The 14440-nt window shown below is 39.9% G+C and overlaps 1 protein-coding gene across 1 annotated transcript in view; it reads right to left on the bottom strand.

The window, feature by feature from the left end:
• Positions 1-7843, bottom strand: part of lbr (lamin B receptor) — a 71757-nt gene extending 63914 nt beyond the window's left edge. The window contains exon 1 of the mRNA XM_048250342.1: positions 7711-7843. The gene's annotated coding sequence lies outside the window, so the exon portion shown is untranslated. The remainder of the gene's footprint in view (positions 1-7710) is intronic.
• Between the last annotated feature and the right edge of the window lie 6597 nt (positions 7844-14440).

The raw sequence follows: 14440 nt of genomic DNA, 5'->3' as shown, positions 1-14440 counted from the left end.
AAAGGTGCTATACAAATAAAGCTGCTTCTTATTATTATTATTATTATTATTATTATTATTATTATTACTATTATTATTATTATTATTATCATCATTATTATTGAGGCTCGTAAATGGTGTAAAACAGTGATTTATTTGCATGGCTAGCCCGATGCCGAAGCAACACCATTGAAAAAGCTGTTGGTAGCATCGGCTAACTAGCGCCAGATATTGGAGTGCAGGGGACAAGCAGAGATGGGCTATGAGACATACGTTCACACTCAGCATCATGTTTCAACACACTTTAGGTCAATATCACACCGGAATTCTCCTTTAACAGTTTATTTACCTTAACATAACATTTCCAAAATCATTTTGATGGCACATAACCTCATAATGTGACGAACGGCACTTTGATTGTCTGAGTGACCCTCTATAGACGATCACCGACCTAGCAACTTTGTGTGTTCGGGTAGGAACACTGCCCTCCCCTCCCCCCTCCAAAATTGAAATGGAAAGGAGCTGCTATACTACAGGAATTTTGAGATCTCTTTCTACAGACTACTGTTCCTATTCCTTCTATATTATAACAGAGTTATGTTCATACTTTGTTGCAAAAGTCGCATATTTAGTTAGTTTATCATTGCGCTTCTCTGGGGACCCCGAGAGCAAATCTCGTTAAGTGCTGCATTTAGGCTGTATACAATATTACAGTTGTACTATATGACGCTTCTCTATGTTAATTCTAGTAGGTTTAAGGCAACACCTTGAAATAATTGATATTTATGCCCTTTGGTGTTACCCAGTTAGTCAAAAAACATTGGATACAAATTTGCTTTACAGATACAAATCCTATAGTAATTGTAACTGTAGGATAATTTGTAGCTGTAAAACTGATCCGTACCCGTAGAATAGATTAGTGCAAATTCAAACTAATGATGGCCTAAGCCTAACAACGGGGGAGCGAGTATATTTTCTTGGCTGCCATCAGTGCTATAAGCTACATATTGCATGATTACTAAAACTAAACAATGCTTTTCATAACTTATTATATTATATGGTGCTTCAGAATGCTGCATAAAGTTCCATTAAAATGAATATGCCTTCCCACTGTTCTGACTTCATTCTGTATAATGACAACAGCAAAAATATACTGACAACCGTTTTTGTGCATGATTCACATCTTTCATAATCATTCTTTGAGTAGACCTTGTTCGTTCGCCATCACAGTGGAACTAGACTGAAAGTGAAAGTCAGCAAGTAATATGTTTCTATGCATTAGCTGAAACTTTCATGTTCTATGTGTGGCGAACTATGTTTTCTCAGAGAAATGCATTCTATAATACCATCCAAAAACCTACTGCAGCAGAAATGCATTAGCGTGTTAGTCCTGTAGTCAAACTGTAGGTCTGTCCTCTTAGAAGTACTTCTAGGTTTATTGGTCTAAAAGTAGTAACAATGGCCTTACACACACAAACACACACACACACACACACACACACACACACACGACGACACAAAGCCTCTGTGATGTCAGCGAAATTCAAAGGGATGAGCTGGGCTCCTGACAAAACTGCTGACAGACCTAACAAGCATTATGCCACGATGTCACTGATGTTAAATTGTGAAGGGATTTTTGATATGTTGTAATATTATGATTTTAATCTCACCACATAAACAGGAAATGTGTCATAAAGTCACAGTGCATTGAATGAATGGTCTGAAACTTGTCAGGTTAATAGATATTATGATTATGATGATATCCAGACACCCAAGGGGCCTGCCTGACATAGCGCCACCACCTGGCCAAGCAGGAAATGTGCCAGAAAATGTGCCAGAAATGGACAATGCCTTAAGCCAGGGGTCCCCAACCTTTTATGTACCATGGACCGGTATTTTTTTTTTTCACGGACCAGGAGAGGGGTCTGGGGGGGGGTCGGGGGTTCCATGTTCCATATGTGTTGTGCATGCATTACTTGAAAAGAACTAGCTCCAGTTACATGAACAGTGAAGGTAACGATCTCTTGTGAAAAACATGAACTTGAAGAAGTGAAAATTGAACAATATGAACTATGAATATTGAACAACTTGAAGCTAAAGTGTGAACATGCTTAACAAAATATGGGAACAAAACATGGGAACTAAACGCGTGCATTACAGAATATAATCAGTGTGAGCCCTGCTTGTTTCCCCTAACAAGAAGCTTCCATCTGGGGGTGATGGAAGACAGTGACACCCTCAGTGTGTTTGAAATGTCCAGTCGTTTATGCATAATTTGGTCTTAGTTGCAGTCATTGCGAAACCCCGGCCTCGCAGATAGATCACGTGGTGGGAAGCGTTTTTCAGCGCTTTTACGGCCATCTCGGGATATTCTGCTTTGGTTTTGATCCAAAAACCAGAGAGGTTTCCTTATACACACTCTTAAGACCACTGTCATTTGCAATTTCGATCAACTGCTCTTCCTCCTCGCTGACAAGTTAGGACTATTAGGGATATTGACAAATGGGTTGCGGACCCACTCATTGGTTTGCCGTGGATCTTTGGAGGATGGGAAGTAACATTCAAACTCATTTGAAAGCGCAACAAGGTGATCGCGCACCAGCTGCGAGAGAAAGGGCCCTGCCTCAGTCTCTCCCAAAACCCCCACTACTGTTTGGAACATATCAAATCAAGCTTGCTTTAAATGCAGCGACTTTATCTGACCTGCCTGTACATTGCAAACATAGGAAAGATCTCTACACATATACACACATATACACACAGAGAGAGAGAGAGAGAGAGAGAGAGAGAGACACTGATATGTAAACACCAGATATGGGGGACTCGAGTCACATGACTTGACTCGAGCCACATTTTTTAAGACTTGAGACTTGCTTGATCAACATACAAAATACTCGACTTTGACTTGCTATTTATGACTTGAAACTTGACTTGAGACAAATGACTTGATTTTTTATTTTTTTCATAGATATAAAGGAGTTAACTTTACGATTTTAGAAAATCTGCTTAGGGGCTGTTCCATGCATCACGCGACTGAACCTGTCATTGTACCAAGTGGCGCGACACAACAGACCAAACAGCAAATGCCAGATCAAATGAGACAGACTGAGGTAGGCTAACTTGCAAATATGGAAGGCTCTACGTTTATACCAAAACATAATAATGTTTGGCTTCACAGATTTGAAGATTTGGCTTCACAGATTTTCAAATTTGAAGAGTTGGCTTTGAATCTACTATGCTTTTTAGTTAACGCCATATTAGGTTAAAATGTGTGAAATGGCAAAGTGAAACATTTTCTTGTCTAAGTTTAATATTGATAGCGAAAATGTTGCCAATGTAACCTAAGTAAGCGCCTCTCTTTCTCCCTCCCTCTTAAACACGTCCATGTTCCATTCGTTACAGCCTAGTAGTAGGCTAACAACAGGAAGTAGGCCTAGCTAACTGCCAGCAATCAGCATAGAAAAGTAGCTTATTTCACATGTTAGGCTTATGTACTGTATAATATGATATAGCATTGTATAATATATATATAATATAATATATAATATATATAACCCTCCTAAAACCCATTGCGCTGTCGCGCTTGTCAAAGTTCGTCAGTGACGTCGGCGGCAGCGTTTGATTGATTGATTAGTTCACTTTTTCAACATTATTGGTTCCCTGGAGATGTGACAGGTCAGGACAGGTGTAAGTTGAACTGTTTAAATATATTTTCATGATTTGATGTAGCTTAGGCTACCTAATATTTGAGGTATAATGAAAAAATAATAGGCTATTTTATAATAGGTCTAGATGAAATACATTTATTTTTATTCGTAGCCTATACATTTCATCTTATTCTATAAACCGTTCAGATGTAGGCTATGTGGCTTGAATGAATGCAATGTCTATTTGTTTGTTACAAATAAAACTCCAGCAGTTCATAACTAGCCTATTGTAGCTTATTTTAAAATGAAAACATGGGTAAATCATCATGGATTTCAATGATTTGGCTATGACTTGACTTTGACTTGCTTGACCAAAGCTATGACTTGACTTGACTTGCTTGACCCAAGCTATGACTTGACTTGCTTGACCCAAGCTATGACTTGACTTGCTTGACCCAAGCTATGACTTGACTTGCTTGACTTGTCATAAAAAATTACTTGGACTTGCTTGAGACTTGAAGGTTAAGACTTGAGACTTGCTTGTGACTTGCACATGCGTGACTTACTCCCACCTCTGGTACACACACATCGTGAGAGACAAACACATGCATACACACAGAGACAGACGCAGACATTAGTAGAAATATCATACTAATGATATTTATGTATTAGGCTACTGTGTATTTTACAAAATAAGTAGGAAAAGGCCAAACAAATAAGATTAATATTTCAGCACAGCAGTCAAGGCAACGGCATAGTCATTGCGTGGAGTCAACGCAGAAGCATGAAACAGCCGGCAAACATGAAGGGGGATAATACCGCCCCCCCCCCCCATCCGGTAACATGGAAACAACTTTTTAGGATCACTTCTCAACCGTTGCACGATAGATCACAAAATGTTTGTGATTAATGGGGCAGGCGTGGCCTACTGGTTAGCACTTCAGACCTGTAACCGGAGGGTTGCCGGTTCGAACCCCGACCAGTAGGCACAGCTGAAGTGCCCTCGAGCAAGGCACCTAACCCCTCACTGCTCCCCGAGCGCCGCTGTTGATGCAGGCAGCTCACTGCGCCGGGATTAGTGTGTGCTTCACCTCACTGTGTGTCACTAATTCACGGATTGGGATAAATGCAGAGACCAAATTTCCCTCACGGGTATATACATACTCATACATACTTTCTGACGCATCTTCATAGCCTATGTAATTGTAGTGTAGCACCATCTACTGAATGCCATCACAGTAAAATGTAACATAGCAGAAAGTAATCTGAATGAACACCCTGAAACGTCTTAGGTTAATAGATGTTATGATTATGATAATATCTAGACACCCAATCGGCCTGCTTTGCTGGTGCCACCACCTGGCCAAGCAGGAAATTGTCCCAGAAATGGGCAATACCTTAACTCCGGGGTGTCCAAACTACGGCCAGCGGGCCAAATGCGGGCCGCCACACACTTTAATCCGGCCCGCCAAGCATTTATTAGTTTATCATAGATCCGGCCTGCCACGCACTTTAATCCGGCCTGCCGAGCATTTAATTAGGCATCATAGGCCGCTCGCTATTTTTTTCCAGCGATACGTTGTGTTTAACTTTAGGCTACTGCAAACTGCTTTACACTCTTCTTAGAGAACGTTTACAATGTCAATGTCAAAACAGCTTGTTACATCGAGATACATAGTATCTCCATTGCAGCAGATCTAACTACTTATGCTACTCCATTTAATTGAGAACGCATTTGAGTGCGCACAAGAGGGAGAGAGCGCGGCAGGTTCCAGCTGGCTTGTCATTGTTGATAATTGAGATAAGAAACTTTTAAAAAGAAATCGCGGTGGCAACAGTAGTTCCCACTACTGACCCTTTATAAACTGTGAGAGGGCACAGCCATAGGCAACATGCCATAGGCACGCTAGCCATAGGCTATATTTGAGTGGCAAATATGGAAGTCTTAAAGTGACAATGCACCATTTGTAAATGAATTAAACAGCATCAAATTAACAGCATTTCTTAAGAAATTAATTTTCTACAACAAAATTACTTTGTTATTAAAATGATACAAAACGAGATAAATAAAAATTGTGTGTGGCCCGCCGACCAATTTTCAAAACCCAATGTGGCCCTTGAGTCAAAAAGTTTGGACACCCCTGCCTTAACTGATTGATCTGAAACTTTATAAAAATATAAATATCATTATTGTGATATTCACATGTGTAATTTCCATGCCTAACATAGCACCACCATCTGGCAAACCAAAACGTGTATCAGAAATGTTCTTTGCTTAAAATGAATGGTCTGAAATTTCTCAGGTTAATATTATGATTATGATAACACCCAATGGGCCTGCCTTGCGTTGCGCCCCCACCTGGCCACACAAGTAAATGTGCCAGAAAATAGCATGCAAAAACAAACAGCACATGCATCAAATACATTTCACAAAGGCAACACGTCAGTGTTGGGTTGCGGCCAAGGGGGCAGGCGAACGTTCGGAGAGCGTAGACACTATGGCGGACCTGAGGCTAAATAGTAGACCAGTTCACCTAGCCATCCCCATTGAAGCCCATTCAATTTTGGCGCCACTTTGACATCAAATAACGTTACAGCTGAAGCGTTTTAAGCCTTAATATGAACTTTTTCTATTTCCGGAGTAATACAACCTCGCGTGAAAGCGTCGCACAGGAGCAAAATAACCGTATTCTCTGGATAAGAACGAAAGCATCGGAGCACAACATTTCAGCGAAGTTTTGATGGATTGACAGTAGCCTAGGCTATGAATGTGGCGAGTGCTGTTTATATTAAATCACATTTATCTACGAACAACTAGGACATTTAGAACAGTAATGTAGACATGGTGGTAACGAAGTAAGTGGCTACATACCCAATCTCTCGGTGCAGCCATCACAAGAGTTACACAAGTCAGACTACGAGCCTATGTTACATTTACGTCCCCTGAGCCTGCGCAGAAAGCCTCGTCGACCAACAGGAAACGGTTGAAATTTGCTTCACCCGCCTCGATTGACGTCTACGTGATGACTCTGTCCATATCTTTTACTGTCTATGGTTGCGGCCCGCAGGTGCTCGGGCCCGCCATTGCTGCTTGCGGCTATATTTTCATTTAATATTTTCATCATATGGCTCTTAATGAGAAAAAAAATTATATTTTGGTCTTTGGTATTAACCAACAATCCATTAAAATGTACAACGTTAACAAACAATAAACAACCACGTAATATACCCAGACAGTAAAAGAAAGGCGTCGCTTTTCCCATTAGCGCACAGGACAACATGAGATTCCTCATCAACATGAGACTATCCATTTGTGAATAGTATTGAATAGCCTGTTAGCTAATGTTAGCGATCAGTTTTCTACAAAGACTGTAACGTGAGCGTTCGTCTAGAGTTTAAGTTTGAGTTAACGTTATGTTGTTTATTTATCATCACAGACTGGAAAGATAATTAAACAATTAAGTTAGAACAGTGTGTCTTTTTTTCGCGCCCCATGCTGCTAACTACAACGTTATTAAATTAAGCAAGCAGTAACGTGTACACATAGTTCTGAAAGCTGCGGGTAATGTTACCCTTTAGAAATTACGTTAATGTTACTGCCATAAAAGCCTGAGGAAAATAACAATTAAAAACCAGATGCTGACCATGGATATCATTAGTGCTATTATCCACGCAGCTTTGAGTTAACGTAACATAACATTTCGTCAACGTTAACTTCACGTTCAGGTTACGTCAAAACATTGGACTGTTGAAACATTGCCGTTGTAAATCTGATAAATGTTTAGAACATCGTCTCTTTCTGGCAAGTTAGCTTGTTTATACCAACTAGCATGATGGAGAGCATAAAAATAGCCATTCCTAATTGTTCTTTTGTGAACAAATGATTGTGTTCCATGACATTGATTCGCTGCTCGTGCGTTGCGTTACGTTAACGTCAACTCATATGTTAGCATAGCGCCCAACTGTGGAAAAAAATAACCGTGTTAACGTCAAACCCCCATCGCTTGAAGTTTTCCTAAGAATGATATTTACATTTTGGACCATTTAACTGTTTCACTAAACAAACAAACATTAACACGCTTACCTGATGTACAAGTGTGTAGCTGTTAATAAGTAGAGGGAAAAACGTAACGTTACACGACAGATTTCATTTAAGGTACTCCTAACTTAAACACAACTAACGGTAACGTTCCTCCTTGTCAGGGTAAACCTACCGGGTTGTGTGATGGCGCGAAGCTCTTTGATTGGCCCTGACACTGGTCATTTTAAATTATTTGTACCCCCTGATTGGTTAATATACGATTCCAACTGAGACGTGATTGGTCTTTATGATCGTCTTCTTGAGCGCATCACAGTCCCGCCCACAGCCGAAAAGCGGTTCGGTGCCGGAAGTAAGTGTCCCATTCATTTGTCCCATTGACGCTTTGGAAAAATCCGTATCTAAAGAGTTTTAGAGCATGTCTTAGGCTAACCAGCTACGGCGTAACTCATAAGCATACAACATATAATTTCGAGTGAAAAAACGAAGAGAAAATCCAAAAAAAGTCAAAGGTACAAGAGACTGTACATATTTTCATTTCCGAGAGAAGGAACTACTTATCCCATAAACCACCGCGCCTCACTCAATAAGGGACACGCCATTTGAACAACTTTCAACCGGCAACAGCACGCCAAAGCTTTCCTCCAAACTGTGATTGTTATATAGTGAATCTGCAGTTAATAGCAGTTATTTCAGGAGTAATCGTGTAAATAATTAGTATTGAATTTTATATTTATCATTGTGTATTATATCATGTGTGTGTGAAAGTTAACGTTAGCAGAGAATGTCTAATAAGGGGAGAACCAGAGCCCGTCTACGGAGAGCCTTGCCACTCCGTATTAAGTCCTATGATTAAGTCCCATTGTACCGAATTTTGGATGCAGTTCCACCAGAGTTCCACTGGGGGCGATCGCCATGAGTGCAGAATGAATGGGAGTCAATGGAGCTAGACGGCTAAATTTGTCTCTTTCACCTGATTGTCGTTGACAAATCTCAGATTTGATTGTAGTTTGTATAACTTCAACATGGGTTATAGGTCAAAAGTTGAATGAACGAGTACTTATGTCCTTTTGATTTCTTACAGGTTGGGTCGTTGTTGCACATAACACGCTAGCATTGTGCTAATGAATGATGTCATTGACACATTTTAAAGGCTTTTTAGAACAATTAAGTGACTTTAAAAAATATAATACTCAACCAAGTGTATTTTATTTGCCTCCCTTTTCGAATACAATTCTCAAATTACTTGAAAAAAAAAAAATTATATCCCCGAGAAAAGTGGATTTTGAGGGTATTAGCGCCATAGACCTCCATGCATTCTGCACTCGTGGACGAGCGCCCTCATGTGGAACCACAGAAGGAACTGCAACCAGTTCAGAAACCGGAAGTTTTCCGAGAGTGGCAGTTCTCCCCTTAATAGACATTCTCTGGGAGAACCTTCACTCTCGGAACTCTTCCGGTGTGGTACTGCATCTAGGGGCGCTCGCGGGCGAGTCCAGAATGAATGGAGGTCTATGGTAGCCTGCGAGCCAGACCCACATTAAAATGTAGGGTCTGGGCACTCACCGTTCGCAGTGCTCAGTCCGCGGGGCGGGATAATCAGTTGTCTTTCAAATTCCCTCTGCACGCAATAGGACCTAATAGGATATTTGTTTTCAAGTAGCAGGGAATTCAAGCCAAACCGTTGCAACTCTGCCATCAATCATTATGTTAAGCCCACCAAACGACTCTATACACGATTTCAATGACCTGATTAAGTTTCGATTTCTGGAGCTCACAAGCCAACGGAGAGTTGCTAGACTAGCCCTGGCAGCAAATGTAATTTGGGGTCGCTAGGGGCGTGTCTAGATTTCTAGGCTAGGTATATGGAGCTGTACCCCTCAAAATCCACTTTTCTCAGGATATCATTTTTTTGAATATTGTATTCAAAAGGGGAGGCAAAGACAATACACTTGGTTGAGTATTATATTTTTTAAAGACACTTAATTGTTCTAAAAAGCCTTTCAAACGTGTCAATGACGTCATTCATTAGCATGATCATAGCATAGCATAGCATCAATGCTAGCGTGTTATGGGCAACAACGACCCAACCTGTAAGAAAACGAAAGAACATTACTCCCGGATTATTTCACTTTTGATTGATAATCCATATCCATTTTGCGAAAAATAAAATAAAATTTGAGGGTTTCAGTTGTTAAATAGGTGAAAACAATAAATGTAGCCATGTAGCTCCATAGGACCCCATGTATTTTGGACTCGCCCGCGATCGCCATCTAGGTGAACTCTGGTGAACTGCAGCCAAATTCGGTTTGTATAGGATTAATAGAGAGTGGGGAGGCTCTCCGTAGACGGGCTCTGACGTTAGCAACATGGTGCAGTGCTTCCTGTCAGTCAGGCTGATGCATGGAACGGTGCATGGTCTGCTCTTGGACCACCATATTCAGTTTATTAACTTGCCGTGAATTATTACACAAAATGATCATTAAATCAGAGAATGTTTAATAAGGGGAGAACTTCCACTCTCTGAAAACTTCCGGTTTCTGAACTGGTTGCAGTTCCTTCTGTGGTTCCATATGAGGGCGCTCGCAGGCGAGTCCAGAATGAATGGAGGTCTATGGAGCTGTACCCCTCAAAATCCACTTCTCAGGATGTATTTTTTTTCAAGTAATTTGAATATTGTATTCGAAAGGGGAGGCAAAGACAATACACGTGGTTGAGTATTATATTTTTTAAAGTCACTTAATTGTTCTAAAAATCCTTTCAAACGTGTCAATGACGTCATTCTTTAGCACAATGCTAGCGTTTTATGGGCAACAACGACCCAACCTGTAAGAAAACGAAAGGACATGACTCCCGGATTATTTCACTTTTGATTGTTAATCCATATCCATTTTGCGAAAAATAAAATAAAATCGGAGGGTTTCAGTTGTTAAATAGGTGAAAACAATACATTTAGCCATGTAGCTTCATAGGACCCCATGTATTTTGGACTCGCCCGTTTGCCATCTAGGTGAACTCTGGTGAACTGCAGCCAAATTCGGTTTGTATGGGATTAATAGAGAGTGGGGAGGCTCTCCGTAGACGGGCTCTGATTAAATGCACAAAGAAGTATTCCTAGGTTAATGATTGATATGACTCTTACAGTATGAAGGCTACAGTAGCCTAACGTTAGCTATCGGAACTCTTATTACCGTCGGTCCCGTATTTCCGCAGTCTTGCGTGTATGTGTCACTTAATATCCATTTCTATACAAACCAAGACGGCGGACTCCTAAAGAAACGCAACCACCCACACCGTAGGTGTATTTAAATTAGCTATGTACCAAAAATGTCATTTTACCGTGACTCGAAGAGCTGTAAACGGTGTTGTAAGGCTGCGTGTGCACAACCGCTTGGAGCTCCAGTGGAATTTTCATTTCATGACGAGAATTCTCAGTCTAATCGCTCATGTGCCGTTGAAACGGCGTAAATAGGCGACCCATCAGGCTAGCACTAAAACTCCGAGTGTGGTAAACAAAATCGGATATTTCAGGCAGTAAATGCTCCCGTTAAGAACCAAACCAGATTTGTTCAAATCTACACAAATATGGCTACTGAAAAATGTAAGGTTAGCAAATGTTATTTTGAAGTGTTAAAAAACATTGTTGTTTCAGAATTTCTGAATGAAAGTGGTGATAATTGTGGGTGTTACGTGTTAACTAGCAGCATTAACGTTACCAACCTCCCTGCAAAACTCACCACAACTTTGTAGGTCTTGTCCCTCATGCTGGCCCTTGCAAAACCCACAAGCTGACTCTCAACAGTCAATAATGTGACCCGATTTAAAGTGGCTTTCACCCCTTTGGACACTCACTAAAACATAATTTCATACCTGTGTTGAAGCATGTAGGCTAATGTTAGCTACATTATGTAATGACATGCAATGTCGGAAATGCTAAAGGTTAGCCTGCCGGCTACCTGAAAAGTTTGAGTGTTTAAACATTTTCAGTGGTCTATTTGATTGTGTATTGGCCCTGACTATGTTTGTGTGATGTATAAACCACAATCCTTGTTGATACAAGTACCAATATTTGTCAAGAACGTTTTTAATCACATTAGATTTTCGCCATAGGCAGTAAAAGACTCTTGTCTAAGACTTTGTCAATAATTTTCGCTGAGAAAGTTTCAAACTATGACCATAACGGCCTTTCCACCAATCAGAGGCATCACTGTGGGATTGTGGGATTGTTCAGGATTGTGGGTAATGAAGTACTTATCCAAGACATCGCAAATAAAATACATTTATCTCAAAACAAGGTTAGTGCCCCAGATAGCAATTTCCTTGATTGATTGATTGATTGATTGATTGAAAATCTTTATTGATGTGATGTTTTTGTACAAAGGATGATTCTTATATGAATAAATAAATAAATAAAATGACTTTGTACAATTATCAGTCAAAAGGATAAACACAATAAAGCCACAGGGCTTATTTCCATTGTGGTCCTTAAGATGTGTGCATTGGTGGTGTGTGTCAGTGTTTGCAGGTGTAGGCATGTGGTGAAGGCATATGTCTTAAAGTGAAATGTAATTATGTGTATGTGGAGGGAATAAAACAAAAATAAAACATGGTAACATAGAGAGGACCAGGCATCCCCAGACATACAACATAAAACAGAGAAGGAAGTACAGTACATACAGTGCATGTAACTCTAATAACCATACTACTGTCTACTGTTCAGTACATACAGTGCATGTAACTCTAATAACCATACTACTGTCCACTGCTCAGTACATACAGTGCATGTAACTCTAATAACCATACTACTGTCTATTACTCAGCCAGCTCTTTAGGGATGATTTAAAATGATCAGTATTATCTGTTGACTTTAATGCTGCTGGTAACCCATTCCATATGATGGCTGCTGAATACAGAAAAGAGCCCTTGCCCATGCAACTTTTAAATCTACATAGAACAAAGTCAGTGGTACTACCCCTTGTTGAGTAACTGTGAACAGCATTTACCCGATAAAAATAATTACAAAGATATGTTGGTACTTTATTTTTAATTATTCTATGTACCATACACATTTTTATATATGTTACTCTATCCTATACTTTGAGCCACTTAAGGCTACTAAAATGAGCCGGGTTGAGGTGTGTGTATGGGTGTAGTTTAAGAATAAGTCTCACTAATTTTGTTTTGTGATGTCTGCAGCTTCTGTTTGAAAATCTTAGGAATGGTTGTGTACCATGAAGTGCAGGCATAATCAAAGTGGCATTGTATTAGGGCCCCAGCAAGAATCTCGAGAGCTTGTCTATCTATTAATGTGAATACTCTAGCTAGAAATTTTATTTTCTGATTTACTTTAGACAGAACTTTTAGAGCCATGCACTCCCCAAATAATTTATTATCAAGTATGCAGCCTAAGTAAGTTACTGATTCCTTAGTTATTATTTCAGAATCACCAACTATCACACTGAATCCAGGTGACTTCCTTAGCTTATCATTTGATCCAAATAGTATTGATTCAGTTTTACCAAGATGGAGAGACAGTTTGTTTTCAGATAACCAAATGCTGACTTTCTGAAGTTCTGAACTAAGTAATTTCTCTACCTCTGCTTTATTGCGACGAGACACTAAACGAGCTGAATCATCCGCATAAAGATACAGATTGCAATCACATGCTGACTTCATGTCGTTTATGTACAGCAGAAAAAATAACGGACCTAGGATGCTTCCCTGGGGGACCCCACATGTAAGTGGAAGAGGAGTTGATATAGTACCACTCACATCTACCACTTGTTCCCTATCCCCCAAATAAGATTGGATCCAACGTAGAGATACAGAATTAAAACCCAAGGCTCTAAGTTTGACTAAAAGAATACTGTGGTTCACAGTGTCAAATGCTTTTTGGAGGTCCAACATAACCATGCCACAGTATTTCCCTTCATCCACTTGTTTTTTAATTTAATCTGTTAAGTAAAGTAAGCAAGTGTCTGTAGAATGAGATTTTCTAAATCCTGACTGGAATTCGTACAAAAGATTGTGTGATGATAAGTAGATATCTATTTGCTCATGAACAACCCTTTCAATGACTTTAGACAGACAACATAAAATGGATATGGGACGATAGTTTCCATGATCTACTTTGCTTCCCTTTTTATATAAAGGAATTACTCTCGCCCTTTTGAATTCAATTGGAAATTTACTTAGTTCTATGGACAGGTTGGTAATATGTGTTATGCAAGGAGAAATAGTTTCTGCAACATCTCGTATGAATCTTGTGGGAATATGTATATTCCTTTGGCCAAATTATGTATGTATTATGTAAATACATCTGACTGTGGGCCAGATCTGCTCCTGATAGAGGTGTCAGCTCTGCTAGCAATGCCGTTTTATCACCGGTTTACAGATTTGTCCCAGGTCCGATCTCCGCAACTCAACTGGAAGTCAGAAAAATGCGTTTAAAATACAAAACACTGGTTTGGCCCAAACCTGTGATACGGATATGAGCCGAAGGACCATTTTTTCACAGCAGACCCAGGTGGTATGTAATGACATTAATTAAGGTGCTGATTCTGTTAAATTGACTGTCCCCTACTTCATTGTCAACTGGCTGCTAAAGGGAAAAAAAGGTATTTTGGAATGGCACAAAGTAAAATGGGGGTGCACTATGCTCCCATGGCCACTTCATTTCTACAGTAAGGCTGGAAAAGAAGATATAGTTGGCTCAATATTGATCATATGCGTGTTTCATTATTTTTATTATTACCTAGCAGTGGTAAAAGTAGTC

This window comes from Alosa alosa, chromosome 8 (genome assembly GCF_017589495.1).
Source record: "Alosa alosa isolate M-15738 ecotype Scorff River chromosome 8, AALO_Geno_1.1, whole genome shotgun sequence".
Classification (NCBI taxonomy): domain Eukaryota; kingdom Metazoa; phylum Chordata; class Actinopteri; order Clupeiformes; family Clupeidae; genus Alosa; species Alosa alosa.
Note: the sequence above shows the minus strand (reverse complement) of the source record. Positions and strands in the feature narration are given on the sequence as shown.